The following is a 20,901-nucleotide window of genomic DNA, read 5'->3' as shown; positions in this document are numbered from 1 at the left end:
AAACTCACATTTAAAACAAATCGTGATTTTGAAGTTCAATTATCAGGAATGCACAAGATGCAGCAGGAAAGAAAAACACTGTTTGAATAAAAGCAGGTTGGCACCTTCACCAGTGTGAAATTTTTGTTGAAAACCAGCAAGCCAAGAGTCGATGAAGAGAGAAAAACTGAACTTCGCAGTACTGTCTGAAAATATACTATCTTCAACACTACATAACCTAATGCAACTTGAAATTCATTAAGAAAACTGGTAAATAACTCAATCATGATGAGCATCCAGGACTGACAGACATCTGTGTGTTCCAACTACCAAAAAAACCCATCCAACTCTTTCACAAATTTGCTGGTTCCTGCTCCCCCCATCATACCAGTATGCTAATGGAAAGTTTAAACAATTGTGACATGAAACTACCTCTAGTGCCCTGTTAAAGTGTGCAGTCGTCATTCAGTCTGTTTTCTACCACTACTCATGTAAATGGATGCAACAAAGCCAAATGAACTACTGACAGGAAGAAAAATACTATTAAAGGAATCAATTCAGTCCCATTAAAGTCAATGAAATTACTCTATCAATGACTTCTGGGGGATTGGATCAGGCCCTGTAGATGAAATCGTTCCTTCACTGATGCCAGAATTTCATTCTTTATGAATGCTGTTAGAGGGACTGCAATAAGACACCAGATCATGTTTATTATCGCCCATTGCTGAGCACTAGCTGGAGTTAGAAGATACTCTTGGCGTCGCTGTGCAACACCATCAACTTGCTGGCTTCAGGCATGGCTGATGGGACCTGCGGAGTGACCTGCATCCTCTGCCCAGCTGCTATAGGGCCCTACACATCCCTAACAATGTTTAATGAAGTAAAATTATTTCCCATGCAAAGGTATTTTCCAGTGAAGAATGTACTGGCCAGAAGTTTAAGAATTCTCTCTTGTTTCTTGAACTAACATGAATTTATTTTGTTGGTTATTTTTCATTATTTATTCTCCCAAGACTAATTATACGCTGCAAAGCACTTACAGGGTTACTTTAATTCTCTGCCTTCCTTCACCACACACATATTCCTGCTCTCCGGAGTTATGCTTTTGGCACTGAACAAAGACCCATTCTTCACCCCCTACAAGCTTTAGAAAACTCCTGTTTTCACATGGAGTTGTATTGATTTTGTACAGAGATGAATGCTGCACAGTTGCTTCAAGGAAGGCCAACTTCCAAACTATATTATCAATTCAATCTAAAACACAGCTGGACAAAAAACTCAAGATATTCAAACTATCATTAAATAAAAGAGATCTGGAACAACAAAAATAAACTAAGTCAAATGCATTGAAAACAATAGCTGATTAAATGGCCTCTCTATCTAATCTTCATGCCTTAAGATTAACTCAAATACAGTGGTACAAACTGCCATTGCTCTTAGTAATTACACTGCACATCTAAACCTCATTTTAACCACTTTAATTTTTGAGAAACATTCAACAGGGACTTTTTATCTTAAATCTTGAGAGTAATAAAGCAAATCTTGTATATGTTTGAATCATCTATCAGCATTTTAATCAATAAGCAACCATTCCTACATGCAGGCCTCCATCCCTCTGCCAGTGCACACCTGCAACCCAAACATTCACTGCAGGGGATGCCCCAACCTATTACTTGTTTGGTGGGCTTTCAGAAGAAGGTCAAAACATTTCCATTGCTGGTTAGCATTACATGCTTATATAACAGTGGTCTCAAATACTTACAATATACCAGAATTTTATTTTACTTTTAAATAATCTGCAGATAAACTGAGGCCTTCTCCTGCTTTATCTGGGAAGCAAGAAGAGCCCATTTGTACTTTCCAGGAAGCAGTGCATATTAATGTCACATATAACATAATTTTGATCCATTATCTTAGTAAAAAGTTGACAGGGAGCACTTTTTTTTTCTTTATAAGGAACAAGCCTATAGGTTATCAAAGAGAATGAAAACTGAGGAAGACCTTGATCAGTCAGCTGCAGCATGAGGCACTTTGTTGTGCTCTCCTTTGAACTGCGGAGGTTACAAGGCCCAAACCAAATCTTACTCCGTCAGTAGACATCTCTTTACGTCAGCTCAAATTGCTGTGATGAAACAAGAATAAAATCTGAACGTATGTCATGATATACATACAGGTCAGTGGTTTCCATACCTGGTAAAAAGGACAACAGGGATTACATCCGGCATGTGAAAGTCCTGCTGATGCCTATTTTACATCTGTTTAAACAGCAGTGTTCCTGGCATGGATGACTACTTAGGAATTAGCACAGTTTCTTCTAGAACACACTGGAAATAATTCACAGTGCATAGTGTTCACATACAAAATTAAACCCAAACTTTTTAATTTCTTTTAAAACCAGAAAGGTCTTTTGCAATAAGATCTAATTCCAAACTACTATAATATGATCAGTCTTGACACTCACATCCTCAGAAAAAAAAGACTAAAATTCTACATAGCAAACAAAGAGAAACTACTTAGGGAAAAAGAAACAAAAACAACAAAAAAAGGATTTGCAGCGGTGTTTCTTCTCTTCTGTCAGCATCCATCACATAACTAACAGTGAAAAGGCCTGGTTGACTACACTTGGCCACATCAGTCTTTAAAAGAAAGTAAAGAGAATCAGAGCACATTAACAGACCTTAGTCAAAATAAGGGACAGCCACTGCACAGCCTTGCCAAAACAGAATCAGATTACTGCGTTTAGCCAATATTTTATATTTTCAGCCTCAAATATCACATTTTACCTGAGTGGCTTCAAAACTAATAGCAAATGAGAAACGGTTTTTTGGGTGGGGTGTTCACATTCTTCTGGAAGTGTTAACCCGGAGTGTTACTAAAGGAAGAAGAATATATATTTTGCTAGCAACAAGTGCAACCAACATGGAATGCAAGACATCGGAGCGGCAGCTGAAGTCAGACATCATTACTGTCAGTCAGAAGTTAGCATATGACTTTACAGCACATGAAACGTTACTGTATGATTCAGATCTCCATGGAAAACATCTGGGCAAGGGAAAAATAAATAAATAAATAAATAACAAAAAAACACCAACTTATCCTGCAGCCTAGTCTGTATTTGCAGCTCTACCTCCTGTCTCCTTGGTTGCCTGTTAGAGACATTATTACATTTATATTGCATCTTATTATCTTAGCAAGTAAAGATACAACGCCATACATAAAACCCAAGTTTTTACGGCAGCACCATTGGTGATAAACAAAAGTCCAGCTTCCCTACAAACAAACTGCAAACAGAATAATGAAACTGGAAAAAGAACAAATTTAAAAACAATAATCAAATGATTGTTTAAAAAAAAGGACCTGATTTATTGTTATCTAATGAGTCAACATAAATACGTACGAATAGAAATGGAACGTGCACCATTTTCCATAGGCACTACTCCTACAATGGCTGTAAAAGAAAACTGCACTCTGTAACCTACTTTTCTCAACAAACATATACTACTTTTATTTATAGTAAGGACATGTTTGTAACTTTCTCTTTTAAAGAGCCCAAAGAAAATTTTTTACATAATATCTGTCTACTTTGTTCTTAACATTAGATACAATTCTCTAAAATGGTAGAAGAGGGACCAAATTGTAATTAACAGCTGTGTTTGGTGCTGTAAGAACCAACGAAGACACTTTTTTGTTGTTGTTGTTCCGTGCACATTTTAAGACAAAAGACCACCTCCACTTCTTCTGGCTAGACCCACAAAATCCTTTCATGCAGCACAAGAAGATCAGCCACCTTGAGCACTTTCACATTGTCAGGTGGGCTGTTTAAGTAAACAGCTGTTCTTAGACAACACGTCCCATTGAACAGGGCACGAACCCAGTATATGCCAGTCACAGATACTTTACCTACCCTACTTTGACCATACACCACAGACATGATGCCACTGCTTGCCACCACGGATCTGCCTTGGTGATTCTATGATTCTATGCACAAACTGCACAAGTTCTAAAAGCTTTCCCTTAAGCTCAAATCGTTTTTACATTCATCCTCAGAATCCAAGGGCAGCCTGTGAAAGCATAACAAATTTGAATTCAGATGTTAAAAGCTTAAGATTTACTGACCAATGAGGCTACCAGAATTGTAAAGCCACTACCAGATATGTTAGGTTCCTATTAAACTTAGCACCTGTTTAAATCTCTATTCTGCCACTGAGCTCTCAATGCCCAGTTATGCAAGCACAAGCAATGAAGGAAAAAAAACCTTTAGCTTTACTACATCTTACGGAAAATAAGTTAGATAGCAGAAGGCAAACACTGCCTTTCTTCAAAATCATGTTTCTATTGTACTCCAAAAAAAATCCACAGGAATAATCTGTACCGTTACATAAAATTTAAAAGGTGAAATTACCTGTTATTGCTACCAACACAGATCTGAACCTTGACAGCTCTGAATTCCAGATTCAAATGCAAACGCTCTTCAGCACGCACAGGTTTTGCAGGTAGCTTGGAGTTACAACAATATACTGCAACTGAAGCCAGAGTTTGCTTCAAGTCTCTTCCCAGTTCTTTTAGAAGAGCAGACAAAAGAACCAGAAGGGACTGAGCAAGCACCTCATCCATCCCCTGTCTAACAGTAGAACCCAGAGCTCCTGCTTTTTTCCAGCATGCACGGCAGGTCGTTAGCTCGCTCATTTCTATCACCTGACATGAAAACCAGATGTGATTACTTGGCTCTTTAATCAGGGTTGAAGAAAGGGAAGCACCGAAGTAACAATAGAATCTAAATTTTTAATCAATAAGAAAATCAAATATAAACATTTGTTCTCCTCGGTGATTTATAACCATGAACATTTTAACTGCAATGAAATAGAAGTGGGGCTACTGGAGAGATAAGTCAGCACCACATAAATCCACGTGAAAGGACGAGAGAGGAAAAAAAAACCCTGCAAGGACTCGATTTTACAATAGGAACCTTCAGCCAAGGTCGCTCTTAAGAAAGAGAGCAGCCAAAAGGAGGTTTTAAATCTCAGTGGGCATTAGCTAAAACATGTACAGCAATGCTCTGCAGTGATTTTAAATAGGACATTCACCTAGGAATGAAAGTACATCCGTCAACTCTATCATAATACAACGTTTTTGCTAAATGCTCTCCACACATTCTGTTCGGAGAATCAAAAAGACGTTTTGGAAAAGAAGTGACAAATCAGAGTTTTACAGAAAATCACATTGCTCCTTTTGCCTGAGAACAGCTGAGGAAGATCAGAAGCATTCACCACCAGTGGAAGAAAAGCTAACGGAGGGAACCTGAGGGCTGCAGCGGGGCGGCCTGGCTGAGGGCTGGGTGCAGGGATGGCGCTGCTCTGACTGCAGCCCCTGAGGGCAGCAAACCCCCACCGCAGGGAGGGGCTTTCTGCACACGCACATGTATGCAAAAGCTGGCACAACACACTCATCGATCCTAAAAATTAATCAGAAAGACTGTAAAGAGTTTTGGGAGCAACACTGCAGAAGCAAACTGGTCCTTACACTCAGCTTCAAGGAAAGCGTTAATTTTAGCAAGCAGTTCTGAAAGAAAAGACAACGTTCTCCCCTCAAAAACATACACGGTACAGACACTACTCTTTTTCTTCTGCTTCACAGCAGCAACATTTGGAAAACTACTTAACCTTTCTATTTTTATCTGGGTGCATTCAAATTACCAATAATGTACAACATGCTGTAACAAAACCACTGATGTAGGGTATAATTTTCCCTCAAGCACATTATCCTCGCTGGTGGCTCAGAAAAAAATAAGCTGATAAAACAGCAGCAGACATCAATTGATGGATAAAAAGTGATCACAGCTATGTAGAACGCTGCTGCCCAACCTCAGAATCATACAATTAGCCAAAAAAATGTAAGTGCTAGGGCAGGACATAGGAATAGCCATACATTAGCTATGGGGTCATGCTAAAAATCCTCCCACAAATCCTCCTTCTGCATGTTTTTAAATAGACCATCAGGTTATCGCCTCGCAATTTAGCTATTAACACACAGATTTATTTTAAAGCCATCATCATGCCTGGTACTCTTATTAAACATCTTCTTCCTTGTCAGGTTCAATCGGGATCTCATCCTAACCATGATGAGCTTTTAATTTTCTGTTCTACTAATAGCAACTTAAAAATAAAATGTTCTCTTTTGAAACTATCGTGCTGTAACTTCTTTAGGGGCTGCAAGGGGGAACAGAGAGATTAATCTTCCCACTCTGCACATTTGTTATCTGCGTATATAGAAGAAACAGAACAAGAAATGGGAATTTTCTCACTAGCCAAGGCATACCTCTACACAAGCACCCTGGCTACAAAGCAGCAGCAGGGAGTTATCAAAATACAAGAAATAAATAGTTTAAGAGTTTCTATGCAGGTTCTGAGTCCTCTCAACAACTCTCTTGCAGGTCATCACCAGATAATAGATTAATTAATGACATAATTAGCTGCAGGATACATAGCCTATCCAGCAAAGCCCTTCAGCAGATACTCACATTTCAGCACAAGTGGGGCCCTCGTTATCTCCCTGGCTGCTGAGATGAGCCAGGTGCACATGCTGCAGCACTCAGTGACAGCATCATACTGCAGTGCTGCTTTTGCTGGCAAGGAGTTACAGCAGGAATGTCAAGTCCTGGGCTATCACCAAAATGGGAGAGCCCTAATACATGCAGAGAAGGAAGAAGACAGTAACTGCTCTCAGGTGCCCACTTGGTGGAAGACAGGCAAGAGCCCACTACACATCAGCACTGCAGAAAGCACCATCACTGGCTTTTCCACAACCCTGTCCGACCTGTCCAGCTGAACAGCTTGCAAACTGCCTGCTTTGGGTACGCGCACTGCTGCACAGCCAAGGCAGGGGCTGCTTTCAGATGTAGTTTCTGTAACTGTCTAAATAAAAGCTTATGACCTTTCTTTTAGGATATGGGCCTTGCCACAGCTATTCAAGCCTATCTTTATCTAAAGATTGGAACACTGAAATGTGTTTTAATGAGGGATAAACTGAGACCATCTGGATGTCTCAGCTGCTACAGAGCATGATTGTTTGCTGATTTTAACCATGTCTCTTGCAGAGAACATAGACCTGTGTTGCACAAAGTGCACTAGCTCAGCTTGATTTCCCCTTGTAATCAAATGTGTTGATCTAAAATCTATTTCCAGCAAATTACTTCTCTCTTTTGGGAACAACTCCCTCCTCATCTCCTAACAGTGGTGATAGGGATAAGGAGAGACAACTGAGATGAAAAGATGTATTTGTAAGAGGCTGACAGAGGGCCTGCTCAGTGAAATCTTCGATTTTGGAGTCCAATCACCATTTCTTTGTAGCCATACAAGAACCGCTAACGTTTCAGATGGTACGTTAAGGCCTAGAGTCAAAAGGGAAAAATTAAAAGAACAAAAGTGTAAAAAAACTGGCTACTTCTTTGTTACTAATGCAGACTGTTGGCATTAGGTCAATCTGCATTTACGTACGTTTTTCAAATCAAATAAAACAAACATGGGACAGAATCCAAACCTCCCGTGATCCCACTGATTCTTCCACATCAGAAGACTACAGGCACTAATGTTCTGCAAAATACTCCAGGTTCTAAAAATCTTTTGCAACTGTTATTTTATGCTGGGGGTGCATTTGTGCACAATGACTTCATCAAAATAACACTGCCATAATGCACCGTTAATGATTTTAGATTTCAGCATTATTTAAATTAATGTTGTTAATTATGCATTCATCAAAAACGACACCTCTAACTTCAGGTTCCAAGTAGATTTGAAAATTAAAAGAATGAAACCAACAACTGTTCTTGCAAACGGAATTACTCCAGGGATACTGAGATCTTAAGAAATTCAGTGTATTTTTCTATTCACCTTTCTACAACAAAATGAAGCTTCTGCAAAAAAACTTAGTTATACTCCTACAAAAGCAAGCCAACCCAGAACATTCTGAGTTCTGAATAGATAGTGGTTATTGGTAAATGAAATCAGGTCTTGTCTCCATTTCCTACAAGACTATCAATAAAGGTCAAAAAGGGAATTTCTGGAAGTATCTTGAGACATTTGGAAGAAATATCCCTCTAAGATGCCAAGATAGATTGATTACTCCAGCAGACTCCGGTTTAAGCTTCATCTAGTACCACGGTACATTGCTTCATTGAGTTGTTGGGCTCCTAATTCTTCCAGGGATAAATATGGCTACAAATATATCACAGTTATTACAATACTTCCAATTCTCAATTCTAAATCAAAATTGTTTTTTGATTTAGAATTGGAAATCTCAGAATCCTTCATGTTAACTGAACTTTTGAAATTCAGCTATCATTAAAGATCATCACAGATTTACCAGAAAGCCAGGACTGTTAGTATGACACCAAATCCACAGATACTTCACAAGTAAAGGGTTCCGAAAGAAATGTACTGCATCATCACAGATGTGCAAACATTTACAAATTACAAATTAAATCTCTCCCTCTACATGTAGCGGTAACATATCACCCATACTTTCTCACTGGTGTTGAATAAGCCTGTAACACAGCTAAACTCAGTAAAACTATTAATCACATCCGTAGGATATTGTGCACTAGGTATAACAGCCTGACACAGTTGAGTCTTAAACGTTGGGATTTCTATAATTAAACTTAGGACACTGAAAAAATCAAAACCCCTGATCTGTTTTAATACCCAATATCTGCAAGTGAACAAAAAATGGTAATGCAATTGTTTCCAATGCTTCTATTACAAACCAGTCCTATGTGTTTCCAAGAGAAGCAAATCCACACCACTTGAAAACAGATTTGTTTTTCTTAGCTATGCTTAAGGGACCCATCAGAAATAATTCACACATCAGAGACTTGAAATTACCATACTTCCAATAATTTTAAAGTAGTTTCTTTTAAACCTGAAGGAGGAATAGTACTCTTCAGTACTACCTGTACAATCATGAAAAGAAATTGTCAATTCACCACCAAGCTTTGTGTGTTTCCATAGAAGTCACTTCTAAAAATGGAAATGCAAAGTTTTTCTCAGAAAATGCACAACTCTTTCAAAAGATAACCGAGATCCTTTATTTGCGTGCACCTACCCCAAACGCTATCACAGAACACATATGCAGTCAGTTCTTGATTTCAGTGAGCAACTGAGCCGAGGTGGGGATTAACGTGAGTCCAACTTGTTCTACAGGCTGTTTAAAGTTAGTAAATCAATGCAAAGTACTTTTAGAAGTACTTTAAATAAGCATAGCTTTATTCACATATGTTTGCCTGTCTGTTGTTTTGCCTTCTTTGCAAATGAACAGAAAATACTTCCTAAGATGTATTCCTTAAAAACCTGATGTTTATCTTCTTTTCCGTGACTTCTTGTAGGAACAAAACTTACCGAGTTCTAACATAACCATTTAAAAAATAAATATTCCCATTTTCAAAAATGATTTTTAGCACTTGGGAGTATACATCTGTGGAAATAAAATGGTATAAAAGACATTTCCATTTCTATAACAGCTACTCAAATGACCTTCAAGAAATTACAGAAACAGTAATAATGTAAATCTGTGACCTAAGTGTAATCATTTTTCAAAGCTGCACTTCCCCAGTCTTCCTGTGACTGCCAAAACCATGCACACCTCATTTTAACAGACTGAAAAACATTCTTGTAGCACTCTGTGTACTCATACTCTTCATTTACATCACAGTCAAAAGGCAGTGACACAAGAAAATCGGTGTATATGCTCCTGTTTATCTGTTTCTCTGGTTGACCTGATCTGCCACTTGCGAGCACACAAGAACGACAGCTTATTTACTGAATCTGTTTACCCCGCTGTCATTCAAGATGTAGTACGATGCTTAAATAGGCAACAGTCAGATTAATATAATTGAGGACACAGTTCAGAGAGACAGGAAGTCATGCCAGAATTGCCACACGCATATTCTCTTATGATTAAAACATCCCCAGGGTTCTAGTGCCATAAAGAAGGACCCAAATCAGAGCTGCACAGAAGCCAGAGGACCAAGAGATGTGAGCTTTTGCTCTTCAGAACAGCTCACCAGTTCGAAAGGAACAAACATGAATCATGCAAAGATAAGTTGCCATTTTAATTGCATAAGCAAAGCTGGTGGATTTGTCATTGCTTTTGACAGATTTTTTTTTTTTTTCCCAGAGTCACATTATAACCACAGCTACGTTCCTATTGCATAAGACAACTCATGTATCAGATTGAAAGCCCAGCTCACAGAAAACAGAAGATGAAAACTCCTTACACAGCCTCTTTCTCTCCAGTGATGTAACTTCCATGGCTCTCTGCTATTCCTGAAGAGATTAGAAAGACACTGTCCAAACACAAGAAAAGTAAATAAGGAACAAATCAGTGATGGAAGAGGACTTCAAGTCCTCAGCACCACAGGACAGTGAGCTAAACCAAGTTTCTTTGTACCAGCATTGCTATTCACAAAACAGGCAAAATGGATGTACCTGTTACAGAGGGCACGCTGCGTAGAGATCTGAACATTAATTATCACAAGATGACATACTAAGCAGTAAAATGATATGGCTGATTTTACAATTTGAAGTCTTTCAGTCCACTTTCAAGTTATTAAAAATCTCAGTACTAAAATCTGGAAGGTATTTCCTCGTGAATAATTTTACCTTTTTCACGGTGTCAAGAAAAACAAGAATAACAACACAGAGTGCAATTTTAGTGCTGCAAAGGGGCTTATAAAATCTACCATTACCTGTAATGTTTTATAGGTATATGCATAACTCACACAGACAGAAGTGCTGTGCTGCAGTCACAGCAGCACCACAGCTGCCTCATGCCAGCTGATGACCACTAACTTGGGGGCAGTATTTGGTACACAGATTTAAGTGACACTAGCCCTACAATCAAGCCATCCACCCGTACTAAAGCAAACAGGTATCACCAGTGGAATTACACCCAAACTATTTCTGTGTATGTGCACAGTTGATCTTCGCCTTTTCTCTAGCCTAGATTTGGATTTCCCATAAGCGATCAGTGTTGGCCTAATTCTGCGCTAATTTGCATCAGTGGGACCCTTTCCATTGACTTCCAACACAATGTATTTAACCCAATACAGTTTGTTTGGGTAAATTCAACATGAAACGGAGAAGGATCTCTGGCTCTTCATCAGAGGACAACATGCATCTTTCTCAGGAAGTTCCACAGCCAGATGACATTGTTATGCCCTATAATAACAGTATTAGTTTGAGCAACACTGCAGTTCTGAAACTACTGCTACAAGTGCCCCTTTTTATTGTATGATTGTTCAGTTTGCAGAACACCTTTGGTGCTCAGGAACTAAATTTCCTTCAGAGAAAATGAAATGGAAGCCCTGCTACAGATTCATACAAAAAACACTCAGAGCATACAGACCTGACACAGCTGTAGGTCTCTGTAAAGCTTCCAGTCACGTGTGAGCACTTTCAGTCCAAAGGTTTAGACTAAAACCAGTTCCAAGCAAAGCCCCAGGCTTGCACAGCTATAGGGGTCTCAGCACTGTTTGCTTCAAGCTATTGATCTGCTTCTAATGCACCAGTAATTTGCTGATGTTGGCACTTTTCAAACTATCTCTCTGTCCTATCACTATAATCTTTTTATTTCCCATGCCATCCTAAATAATTCACTCAGCACTGCTGATGATCGTGACCTCCTGCGTCCTATCCACAGATTCGTTACCTTTCTGAATTATGGATGCAGAAGTAGGCAGACAGCTACGTTTCACTCTTTCTGTTCAAAATTCTCTTAACAAGAGATGATTTGTTTAGCAGTGCATTTACTGCCACTTTGCATCAAGCAAACTTCCATCTGCATACAAGCGTACTCTAACACCTTAGCTTATGCAGTAGGTATAAGAACTACAGCTGAACATACGCACCTGGGAATCTGGTATTTTTTTCCCCTGAAGGGGAAAACTACAGAAACAGCCCCTTAAATAAAGGTCAAAATTTCAAAATCAAATTACATACATACATACGTACATACCAAGAAAAGCACCATTTCAGGCTTTTCAACTTTTACAGGAGGAAGAAGCATTACATAGGTATGTGTGTAAATGCTACAACTGCAATGAAAGGGCTTGGACTGAAAGACTTTAAAAAGAATCTCAGCAGAGAAAGAGTAGCCCCAACACACTGAATCACAGATACTTAACAGGAAGGTAAGTCAGATATTGTTGTTATTACACAGTTCAATGTTTGAGGCCAGCTAAAGTTCCCTTAAACCATCATATCCTGACAGCTTTGGGAACCTCCTGGCTGAAGGAGCATCTCACTCTGCCAGTGAAGCACACCCTGGCTTCCAGACAGAAGTCTTGTGGCTGTCAGATCTGCAGCTGCAGAACCAACCTGCCCTCTGCTCCCACCCGACCTAGGCACTACCTCTACACTGCCTGGTGATCCCATGCACTGAGGCTTCTAAAGAAAGAAGTGAGACATCTGTAAGGCAGCAGAACTGTACTGTGCTTCCTATAGCAATTTTCCTTTAACAAGGGAGGGATTAGCAGTTACCTACCATTTTTCATCCCCATAACTTTAATCTGCCCACCCTGCATTTCAGAAGCATCAACTTCACATCAAGTATACATTTTATCATAGCTCATTTCTTTCTTTTCCTACAGTTCACTCTCAGACATAGGGCATTGTTACAAGGTTATTATTGTACGTGCTGCTTACTATTTTGTTGTGCATCTCTCACTAATCCCACTGCAGAATAATTCACCAAACAGAAGGTGACACTTCCAGGAAGACTCCTTTAACAACAGAACAGAAAGGAGGAAGCACTCTAAAAGCACTGCAGAAACAACTGTTAAGTTTTTTTGTGCAGCAAGAAGTACACGGACTCAAGCAGTCGAGAGTCAGTCAACATCTTATCCTTATTACTCTAACTTTAACATAATTTAACAAAGTAAATGGAAAACCCATCTAGGAATTTGGGGCAGGTCACCTGTCACTGTTGCAAGCAGCTCCATAATTATTTCTAAAAAGGAAGAGTTCTGGTACTGCACCTCTGAAGTTTTTGGAATTCCCTATGAAAGACAAGAAAGCTCTGCTTCCTTTCCTCCTCTCCTCTTCCTGTACCTTCAACATCTGCATGAATTCCACTTCTGGGAATCAATTGAAGAGAACAAGAGCAAATACAAATCTGTCATATAAAAATATTAAAAATATCATATGGATGGCAAGTCCATTGAACTGCAAGAATCACACATAACAACTATTAAGCTTGAACTGATATTCTAAATCTGTGTTCCAAGTGTGCCAGAGGACCCACCGACCCCACAGCACAACACTCACACAGACTTCATGCATTTCTACTCTGAAAATTGATTTGAAACTAAAGGTTGCTTTTTAATTTGCTTTTTTCCTTTTTTTTTTTTTTTTCCTCATCATAAAGCCATAGGATAGGCTGAGTTGGAAGGAATCTCTGGATGTCCTTTGGTCTAAACTCACTGTTCAAAGCAGGACCAAATTTAGCTGTGGAATAGCTTGCTCAGGGCCACGTCCAGCTGAGCTCTGGTCATCTCTGATGATGGAAAGACCCATTCTGGACCTGCTCCCCTAATGAACCATCCCACTGGTGAAAGAATTCTTTATATTTAACAAGGTTTTCCTGCTGCTTGCATGCCATCACCACAACCCCCCCCCCAGACACCCTGTAAGTCAGTGTCTGCTCTGTACTAAGCAGGTATAGATTAGAAGTGCTCTAGCTGCAACTTCAAGAGTTTTAAATAAAGAGGGAAGGGAAAAAGAGTGCAGCTGATCTTTACTAAGGGGATAATGCCCAGATTTTGGCTCAAGCATCACGGAGATAGAATTTAAGTGTGACCTGCCAGACTAAATTGCTTTCATTGTGTATACAATGCTATTGTTTATAAAATGCCTCAGAGAGTAAATAAAGTTTGGATAGACCTTGCCAAAAGTCATTGGGAGCAGAATTTTCAGAATTAAGGATACATAAGGATGCATTAAGGATACATAAGGATGCATTAAGGATACATGAGGATCCTGAGGAAAAAAAATAAGAAAAAACAAAAAAAGAAAGCTTATAATGAAGCATATTCATTTGCTCAAAAACTAAACCTAGAGTGTATTTTCAGAAACACATCTGAATCTCAACGTCAAATGTTGCAAATAGAGATTAACTACCTATCTTACGCACAGGATTATTCACATAAAAGATTCTTCTGAGAACTGCTTTCTTTCAGGCCACAAGATACTGTAATTAAGGGACTTAACTCCCATCCAGGAAGGAGCCTGATATGTTAAGAATTACTCATTCTTAATGCTGACCAGACAGCCTCATTAAAAATAATTATTTTTTGAATATCAGGGGAAAAAAAACCAAACCTATTTGCTACCTAGCAGGTCACATCGTTTCCCAAAACACTCTTTGCAATACTGCCTTCTGCAGTAATGGAAGCTCTATATTATACGAGAGAAAGAAATACCTAAAACTGAGCATGAAGTTTCAGGATCAACGTAGGTCACTATCAAACTATTAGTTTCACTCATCTATACTTTTTCTAATAAATACAATGTGAAAAATGAGACTTTGGTAAGGATATGTACGGACAAATGCATTAACTGAATCACCGAAGGGTGCTGCTGAGGGAAACATCTGGATATCACTGTGAGGTGGGTGAGAATCACAGACAAGAGGAAAACTGAAAAATGAAGGAGTCTTTAAACTGTTTAAAGAGCAGGAGCAACATTTACATCATTTCCAAATAACTGTAACCCAATGAGAGAAGATACGGAGAAGACTGATATTGATACAGGCCTTCACCCTGGCATCCGGATGAAAGAAAATCTGATGATATTGCTTTGTTAGCATGGCTTTCCCGTGCTGTCTTAGGTTACAAGCATCCTCATCTCTACTCCTCAGGTGCCCATACACTGTCAAATCTTGCCAGGTACACAGCAGTTTGGTTGTGTTGTCCAAATGTGAACATCATTATAGTCTGTCTAGATAGTTTCAAAAAAGCAGAACCACTCAACATTAAAAACACAAATGTTACAGAGAATGCAGATGTCTGTGTGTGTGGTGAGTCAGGATCATGGACAACACTTTAAAATTTACCACGGATGTTTGCCAAAAACATATATTCTAATGAAATGACTGGGCAGTGAAGTACAGCAGTCCTTGAAAGGTAAATTCAATTAAGATTAGATTTGGGCAACTTAAAGTCACCCAATAGAAGTTTCAGAAATAACTGAATAGCTTTCTAAGGTGCTCTGAAACACATTTTCTGTTATGATAAATACGGATTTTACAACACTTACAAATCCCATTAGCAGCAATGAGAAGTCTAGGACTTAATCCACATGATGCATTATCATTGAAATGGTCCCTATTTAATTAATGAAGAAAATACAAATACTCCTTTCAGTTGATTTTTACAACATTAAATACCTTACAAATTGTTCCACAGATGCTTTTAGTGTTGCACATAGTCTCCAACACAATCATTCCTTTACCTCAGCTGAAATCTGGCCCCTTAAGTATCAGCAACTGTTAAGAACTGACATTTCTTCCCGCATGTTAGAAGTACACCTTCCTCACAAAGACTTGTAACTCTTTGGGGGCTTCATATCTTCACTAAGCAATTACAGCCTGTTCATGTTCTATTTTGTGGTTACAACAGCTTTCTTAACCTTGAGAAAATTTTTCATCATTATTCTAATTATAAGAAGTGGGAGTATATGAAATGCTTCAAACAAAGAAAAGAAACTGAGATGGCAGATAGATGAAATTTTATGCTGCAAAATGACACAAGTTGAAGAAATGAAATACTACCACTGTGACTTACCCAGCTAAGAGTCAGCTGCTCTAAATAAAAAAACTGCCTTATTTTAATCCTATTCTGGTGCTGTCAAGTCAATGCCAGGTATTATACTGTTACAAATTAAAGCCACAGAAAGTATAATTGTTTATTTTTAAAAATCACAATTGCTATAAAACAAAGACAAGCAGAATGTATGTATTTGTGGTGCATTTTAGAACACTAAACCCAGCAAAGGAGACCTCTCCCTTGTGTCCTGACGTACAGTCATGATGAAAAATGCATTCAGTTTCCTATGTAACTTACACTTTAGCTAATAAAGCCAAACATGACAGTGCATTTCAATACTAAGCTGTCTACATGAGAACCTGGAAGGTGGGCCACCTATGGAGCCAGCTGTAGAACCCAACATGCAGAAATCCTCAATGCCATAACGCTTCACCAGTTTAAGCCCTCAAATACATTGAGGTGTCTGTACTAGAAAAACTGGAAAGTTTTTATTTAAAACACACAATTACATAGGATTTTCTCAAGTATTGGAAGCTTCAGTAAAACCCAACATGAACCTTATGCGTGTACCTGCTTTTAGTGGGCAGAAGCGAGACGTCACAGTGATCTCTTCCTCGGAAGAAACCTCTATGTACATATGCAACTGGACATGCCTTAGCACTATTCAAAATATAGTGTGAATCAATGTTTCAACTTTTCCTTTCTTCTAGAAGCAGAGATTTTTCCATGTTGTACTTCAGTAACCCCTTATATAATCCCAGGACTTCTTTATTTTAAAATACATGTAAGATATTCTGAGTTTGAGTACAGAGAAAACCAAGTAGTCAAACAAATCTGAATGCTTCTTAAACCCGCTTTTCTCTTTTGACAACTGTCTGAGAACAGAGAGTGCAGTGAGCTGTTCCTCCTTCAGATTTAGCCTCAGCCTTTGTGCAATTCCTTCCCGCACACCAACACTCGCAGCCTGCTCTGGCCATTCAAGTGGAAAGGGACAATGGACGTGGTTTGGCTGTCCCATCCTCACAACTAATTACTAGCTTTGTTGCTACATGGAAGTTATAGAAAGGGATAACTGAACACACTTCTGAACAGAGAACACTCCATCAGTGTCACTTCCATCTACGACTAGAACGATTTTTATCCATACCAGCACTTCTCCCCAGAAACAGGAGCTGCAGCACCCCTACACTTCACACCATTTTCCGATGAGAGCCCAGGCAGCTGGGATGCCCTGAGTCCATGTGAGGCTCTGGGGTTGCTCGTGTATCTGGTTGACATGGGATTTTTCTGAAATTAGAACATTGCCCCATTTTCAATAAAGCCTACAAAATTCCCGGGTTGTCCCTGTTAGCAAGGACACTCTTTGAAAATGAGGACATCCGATAACCTGAAAGAAGGAGGGTAATTAGGCACATCTCCACAACCTTTTCTCCTAAAGAAACAGTGATAAAAGTAAACTCATATTAGAATATCTTTAAATGCATTATTATGCAATACTAGTTACATAACCCCGCTTTATCAACTTTGGGTATTTTCAGGCGGAATGCAGTTTCACAGACGTGCCCACATACAAGCATTTTAAAAAGAATGGATCGTCTCTCTCAGAGGGGATGAGAAAGCTTTGGTCTTAGATACATTTTCAGCTAAATTGATAAATGGCACACTGCCTGCCTATATTTCAGATGTAACTTGAAGCCTTAAAAATAAATGTATTTTTGAAAATCCCTTTTCAGCTAAATCTTTTCAGAGAAGTTATAAAATTCATCTAGGCATTAGCAAATCCAAATACATCAGCCTATCAAGGCATTCTGTATCATTTGCATTTCAGCTAAAACTGAAATGTGAATCCATTCAAAATTCATGTACAAGCAAAATTTGATGACAAAACATGACAACTTGCAAAACGGTGCCGTATTTCATCAAAAATAGTCCTTTTGTCTTCTTTCCTCTATCCCTACTTCCAATTGGGAGCAGGACATTGATGTGTTACATGCTCTCCTAAAACATTTAGTCTGATTTCATTCCTTTAACGGGTTTGGTTAGTTCAGGCAGAAACGTAACCTCCAAACTAAATATCTGAGTACTGTTCCTAGCAGTGCCTAAGCTCAAGTTAGAGACAAATAAAATTCACAGCTCCCAAATGGGTCTGAAAGTAAGAAAGGAATGAAACAACAGCACATTTGAAATTCTCACAAGGCAAAATCCAGTCCTGAATGCATTTTTAACAAATTATGCTCAAATATAAAATAGGTACATTTTCATAACATAAATCTACACAAAGTACAATCATTATTTGATAACAGTCATTGATAAGCTGCTTTTTTCCTTCCCAAATAGTTCCTTTTGATGCCACATAATTCTGAACATTTACTCTTAGCTATGAATTTCAGAAAAACATCACAGTTTATAAGCTAAAATGTATGCTACATGATAATTGTTAATAATAATACATGCACTTTATTAATATTTCAGAGAGAACATCACAAAGTAATAAATCCTGGAAAAAATAGTTATAGTTCAGTTTTTCTTTCACATACATGGTTCTATTTTCACAAACTTTTTCTATCATCATATTTTCTAAAATTAAAACATAAGAACATTTTCAAAGCAATTATCATTTGCCTTCTGGCTCTGCAAACTCATTCCCTCTCACTAGCCCACATATCTGCCTCATGACTCGAGTTACCACTCCTCATACACACTGCTTGTGTACCTTCCCCCAAAATACAAAATATTGTTATGACAGCATAAAATTATCCTGAGGGACAGCAAAGCATAGCAGGAAAGTTACCATTAAAAGCATTAGGCTCCCGTACCTGAAATCCTCCGACCACTGGGATTGTATTACTGACTGAGGAGATAAATTATGCAAGTGAGGCACAGCTACCCATTACAGCAAGAAGGCATAAATGACCATAATATGATGTACTTACCTAAGGCTAACTCCAGAGTGCTCTGAACATGTGTCAGGAGAGACACACCTTTCCTGCAAGGGGAGCACACTCTCTCCACCCCCTATAGATTTCCCTCTCCCCTCCCTCCCTCCCCTCCTGACTGCTCGCTGACTAGAGGAGCAGAGGCAGGAGAAGCTCTGCGCTCCTGAGTGCAACGCACAGCACAGGGCAACACAAAGCACAGAGGAGGTAATTGCTCTCTTTTATTAACAAATCCTGAGAAATAAAGTGACATTTCTATAGTTTTCCATTCTAGATCATTTCAGCTGTCTTGCAAAATTCACTAGCTTGCAAAGGAAGACAGCAAAGAAAGTGGCCACCAGGTTCCTTTGCCTTGGCAGTTCCCATTCTTCTGATGTTTTAATGCACAGTGCCTGCTCACGAGAATAAAGCCTGGGCTGCGTGCACACCTCAGGCTACAGAGCCGGAGAAAAGACGGTTTTTAATTGTGTGCAAAATTAAGCAAAACGCTCAACGCCCACTGAAGCTGAAAGCATAAACCAGAAATAATGACTTTTCAAAACCACTATCAGGATATGCCACCAGCCAGGAAGCTAATGGAGTTCCAGGCACTTTTATTTTAAAATATTTTCTATGAAAATGAAGACTAATAGCAAGAACAGAACAAAGCCAGGGTACCTTGCAAGTCATCTGTTCTGGAAACGTTCTGGCCAACAAGTGGTAGTGGGTTAAACAGAAGGCAGATGAAGCACAAGATCAATGTGAACCCTGGCCTCCCTCTTGCTGAGGGCCTGACACATGGTTTTGACACCTTTGCAAGTCCTTCTCTCTGCACTTGTGTAAAACCTGCCAAAAACTGAGCTGCAACTGCATATGTAAGTACAAATCTCTTCATCCACACACAGCCTCTGTTTTGGAGACACGCCTGCTCTGAACCTCTTCATGGTTTGCCTTGCACTGCACTGCACCTGAGCAACAAATGGATGAGTGCCTCTGCATCAACACAAAAGAGGGTCAGTTTTGCAGAACCACCTAATGCTGTTCCAACATGAAAACACCAAGCTTTCAAAAACCATTAATTTCTCACAGATAAACATTCTAACCCATCATTAAAAGACAAAACTGTGATTAGAAAAAAAAAAAAAGGATTATAAAATATCCCAAAGAAAGAAGGCTTTTAGTGAAGCTTTTTTTTTTTTTAATTATCCTCAAATTATCTCAGTAAAAGTTATTGCACTTTAATGGATGCCAGCTATATTTATCAGCCACACTATGGAGAAGTGACAAAATGAATTTCTGGTACCCTTAAGTGACAATTCTTTGCATCTGTTGAGCTGAGCATATTCTCCTATATGATCAATAAACATCTTGCACTGTAGTCTGGAAGAGTGATACTGTATATGAAGATAAGCATTGTTGGACTTCTAATTTAGAAGATCACATTCTACAAATTAATGGGTTCTTCACTGATCAGAATTAAATTCTTATTTCACAGGCAGACGCCTCCAGGTAAGGTAAAGAACAGCCCAACATGCTTAGATTTGTAAGTAAGAAAAGAAAAAGACTTCAAAAAAGATAACTTCAGATTATTTTTTTAACATTATGTAAAAATACTTCAAAATGTTACAGTAAGAAAATCTGGCACTACATCACTTGTTACCTTTAAGACATGCAAATGATTCAAAATAAAATAAAATTATACTTCAAAAAGAAAGCAGTTTGTGAGGCATCCATAAAAGATTCCAAAGCAGTGAGAAGAAATTGCTGTAAGATGACTCATTTCTTAAATCAAAGTGATAAATATGATAAAGATTTATAGTAGGAATCAACCTAATTATCTATTTAACATCATATATTTTTATTCAAATCTCATGCTATAGAAGAACTTAAGCAAGGAAGCACTGCAATATATTGCTGCACCCCGAATGTTATAGCAAGTCTGCCTTTTGAACAAGGGAAGTAAAATACATATCTTAGCACATATCTTACTGGTGTCCTGCAAATATTCTCTGCTCGTTTGCATTAAAAACGCAGGTGTATCCTGAGAAATACTTACAGTTCTGCCCCACAGCCACTTACACTTCAACCCAATTTCCCAAACTGCAGCATTTGCTGCTAAAGGAGGAGTTTGCTCTGCCACTCATTGCCACGCACCCACAACTTCCACTCACTCCAGTGATGCACAGGCAAACT

The 20,901-nt window shown here is 38.8% G+C and overlaps 1 protein-coding gene across 14 annotated transcripts in view; it reads right to left on the bottom strand.

Annotated features, from left to right (window-relative positions):
- The window catches only part of ATP2B2 (ATPase plasma membrane Ca2+ transporting 2), a 392,203-nt gene that overhangs the window by 171,209 nt on the left and 200,093 nt on the right, over nt 1–20,901 (bottom strand). For 2 of the 14 annotated variants that reach the window (XM_040646616.2, XM_040646618.2), the window contains exon 1: nt 18,727–18,783. The exons of the other annotated variants lie outside the window; for them this stretch is intronic. The gene's annotated coding sequence lies outside the window, so the exon portion shown is untranslated. Of the gene's footprint in view, nt 1–18,726; nt 18,784–20,901 lie in introns of those variants that run through there. 14 annotated transcript variants of the gene reach the window in all.

This window comes from Gallus gallus, chromosome 12, assembly GCF_016699485.2.
Source record: "Gallus gallus isolate bGalGal1 chromosome 12, bGalGal1.mat.broiler.GRCg7b, whole genome shotgun sequence".
NCBI classification, from domain to species: Eukaryota; Metazoa; Chordata; class Aves; order Galliformes; family Phasianidae; genus Gallus; species Gallus gallus.
Note: the sequence above shows the minus strand (reverse complement) of the source record. Positions and strands in the feature narration are given on the sequence as shown.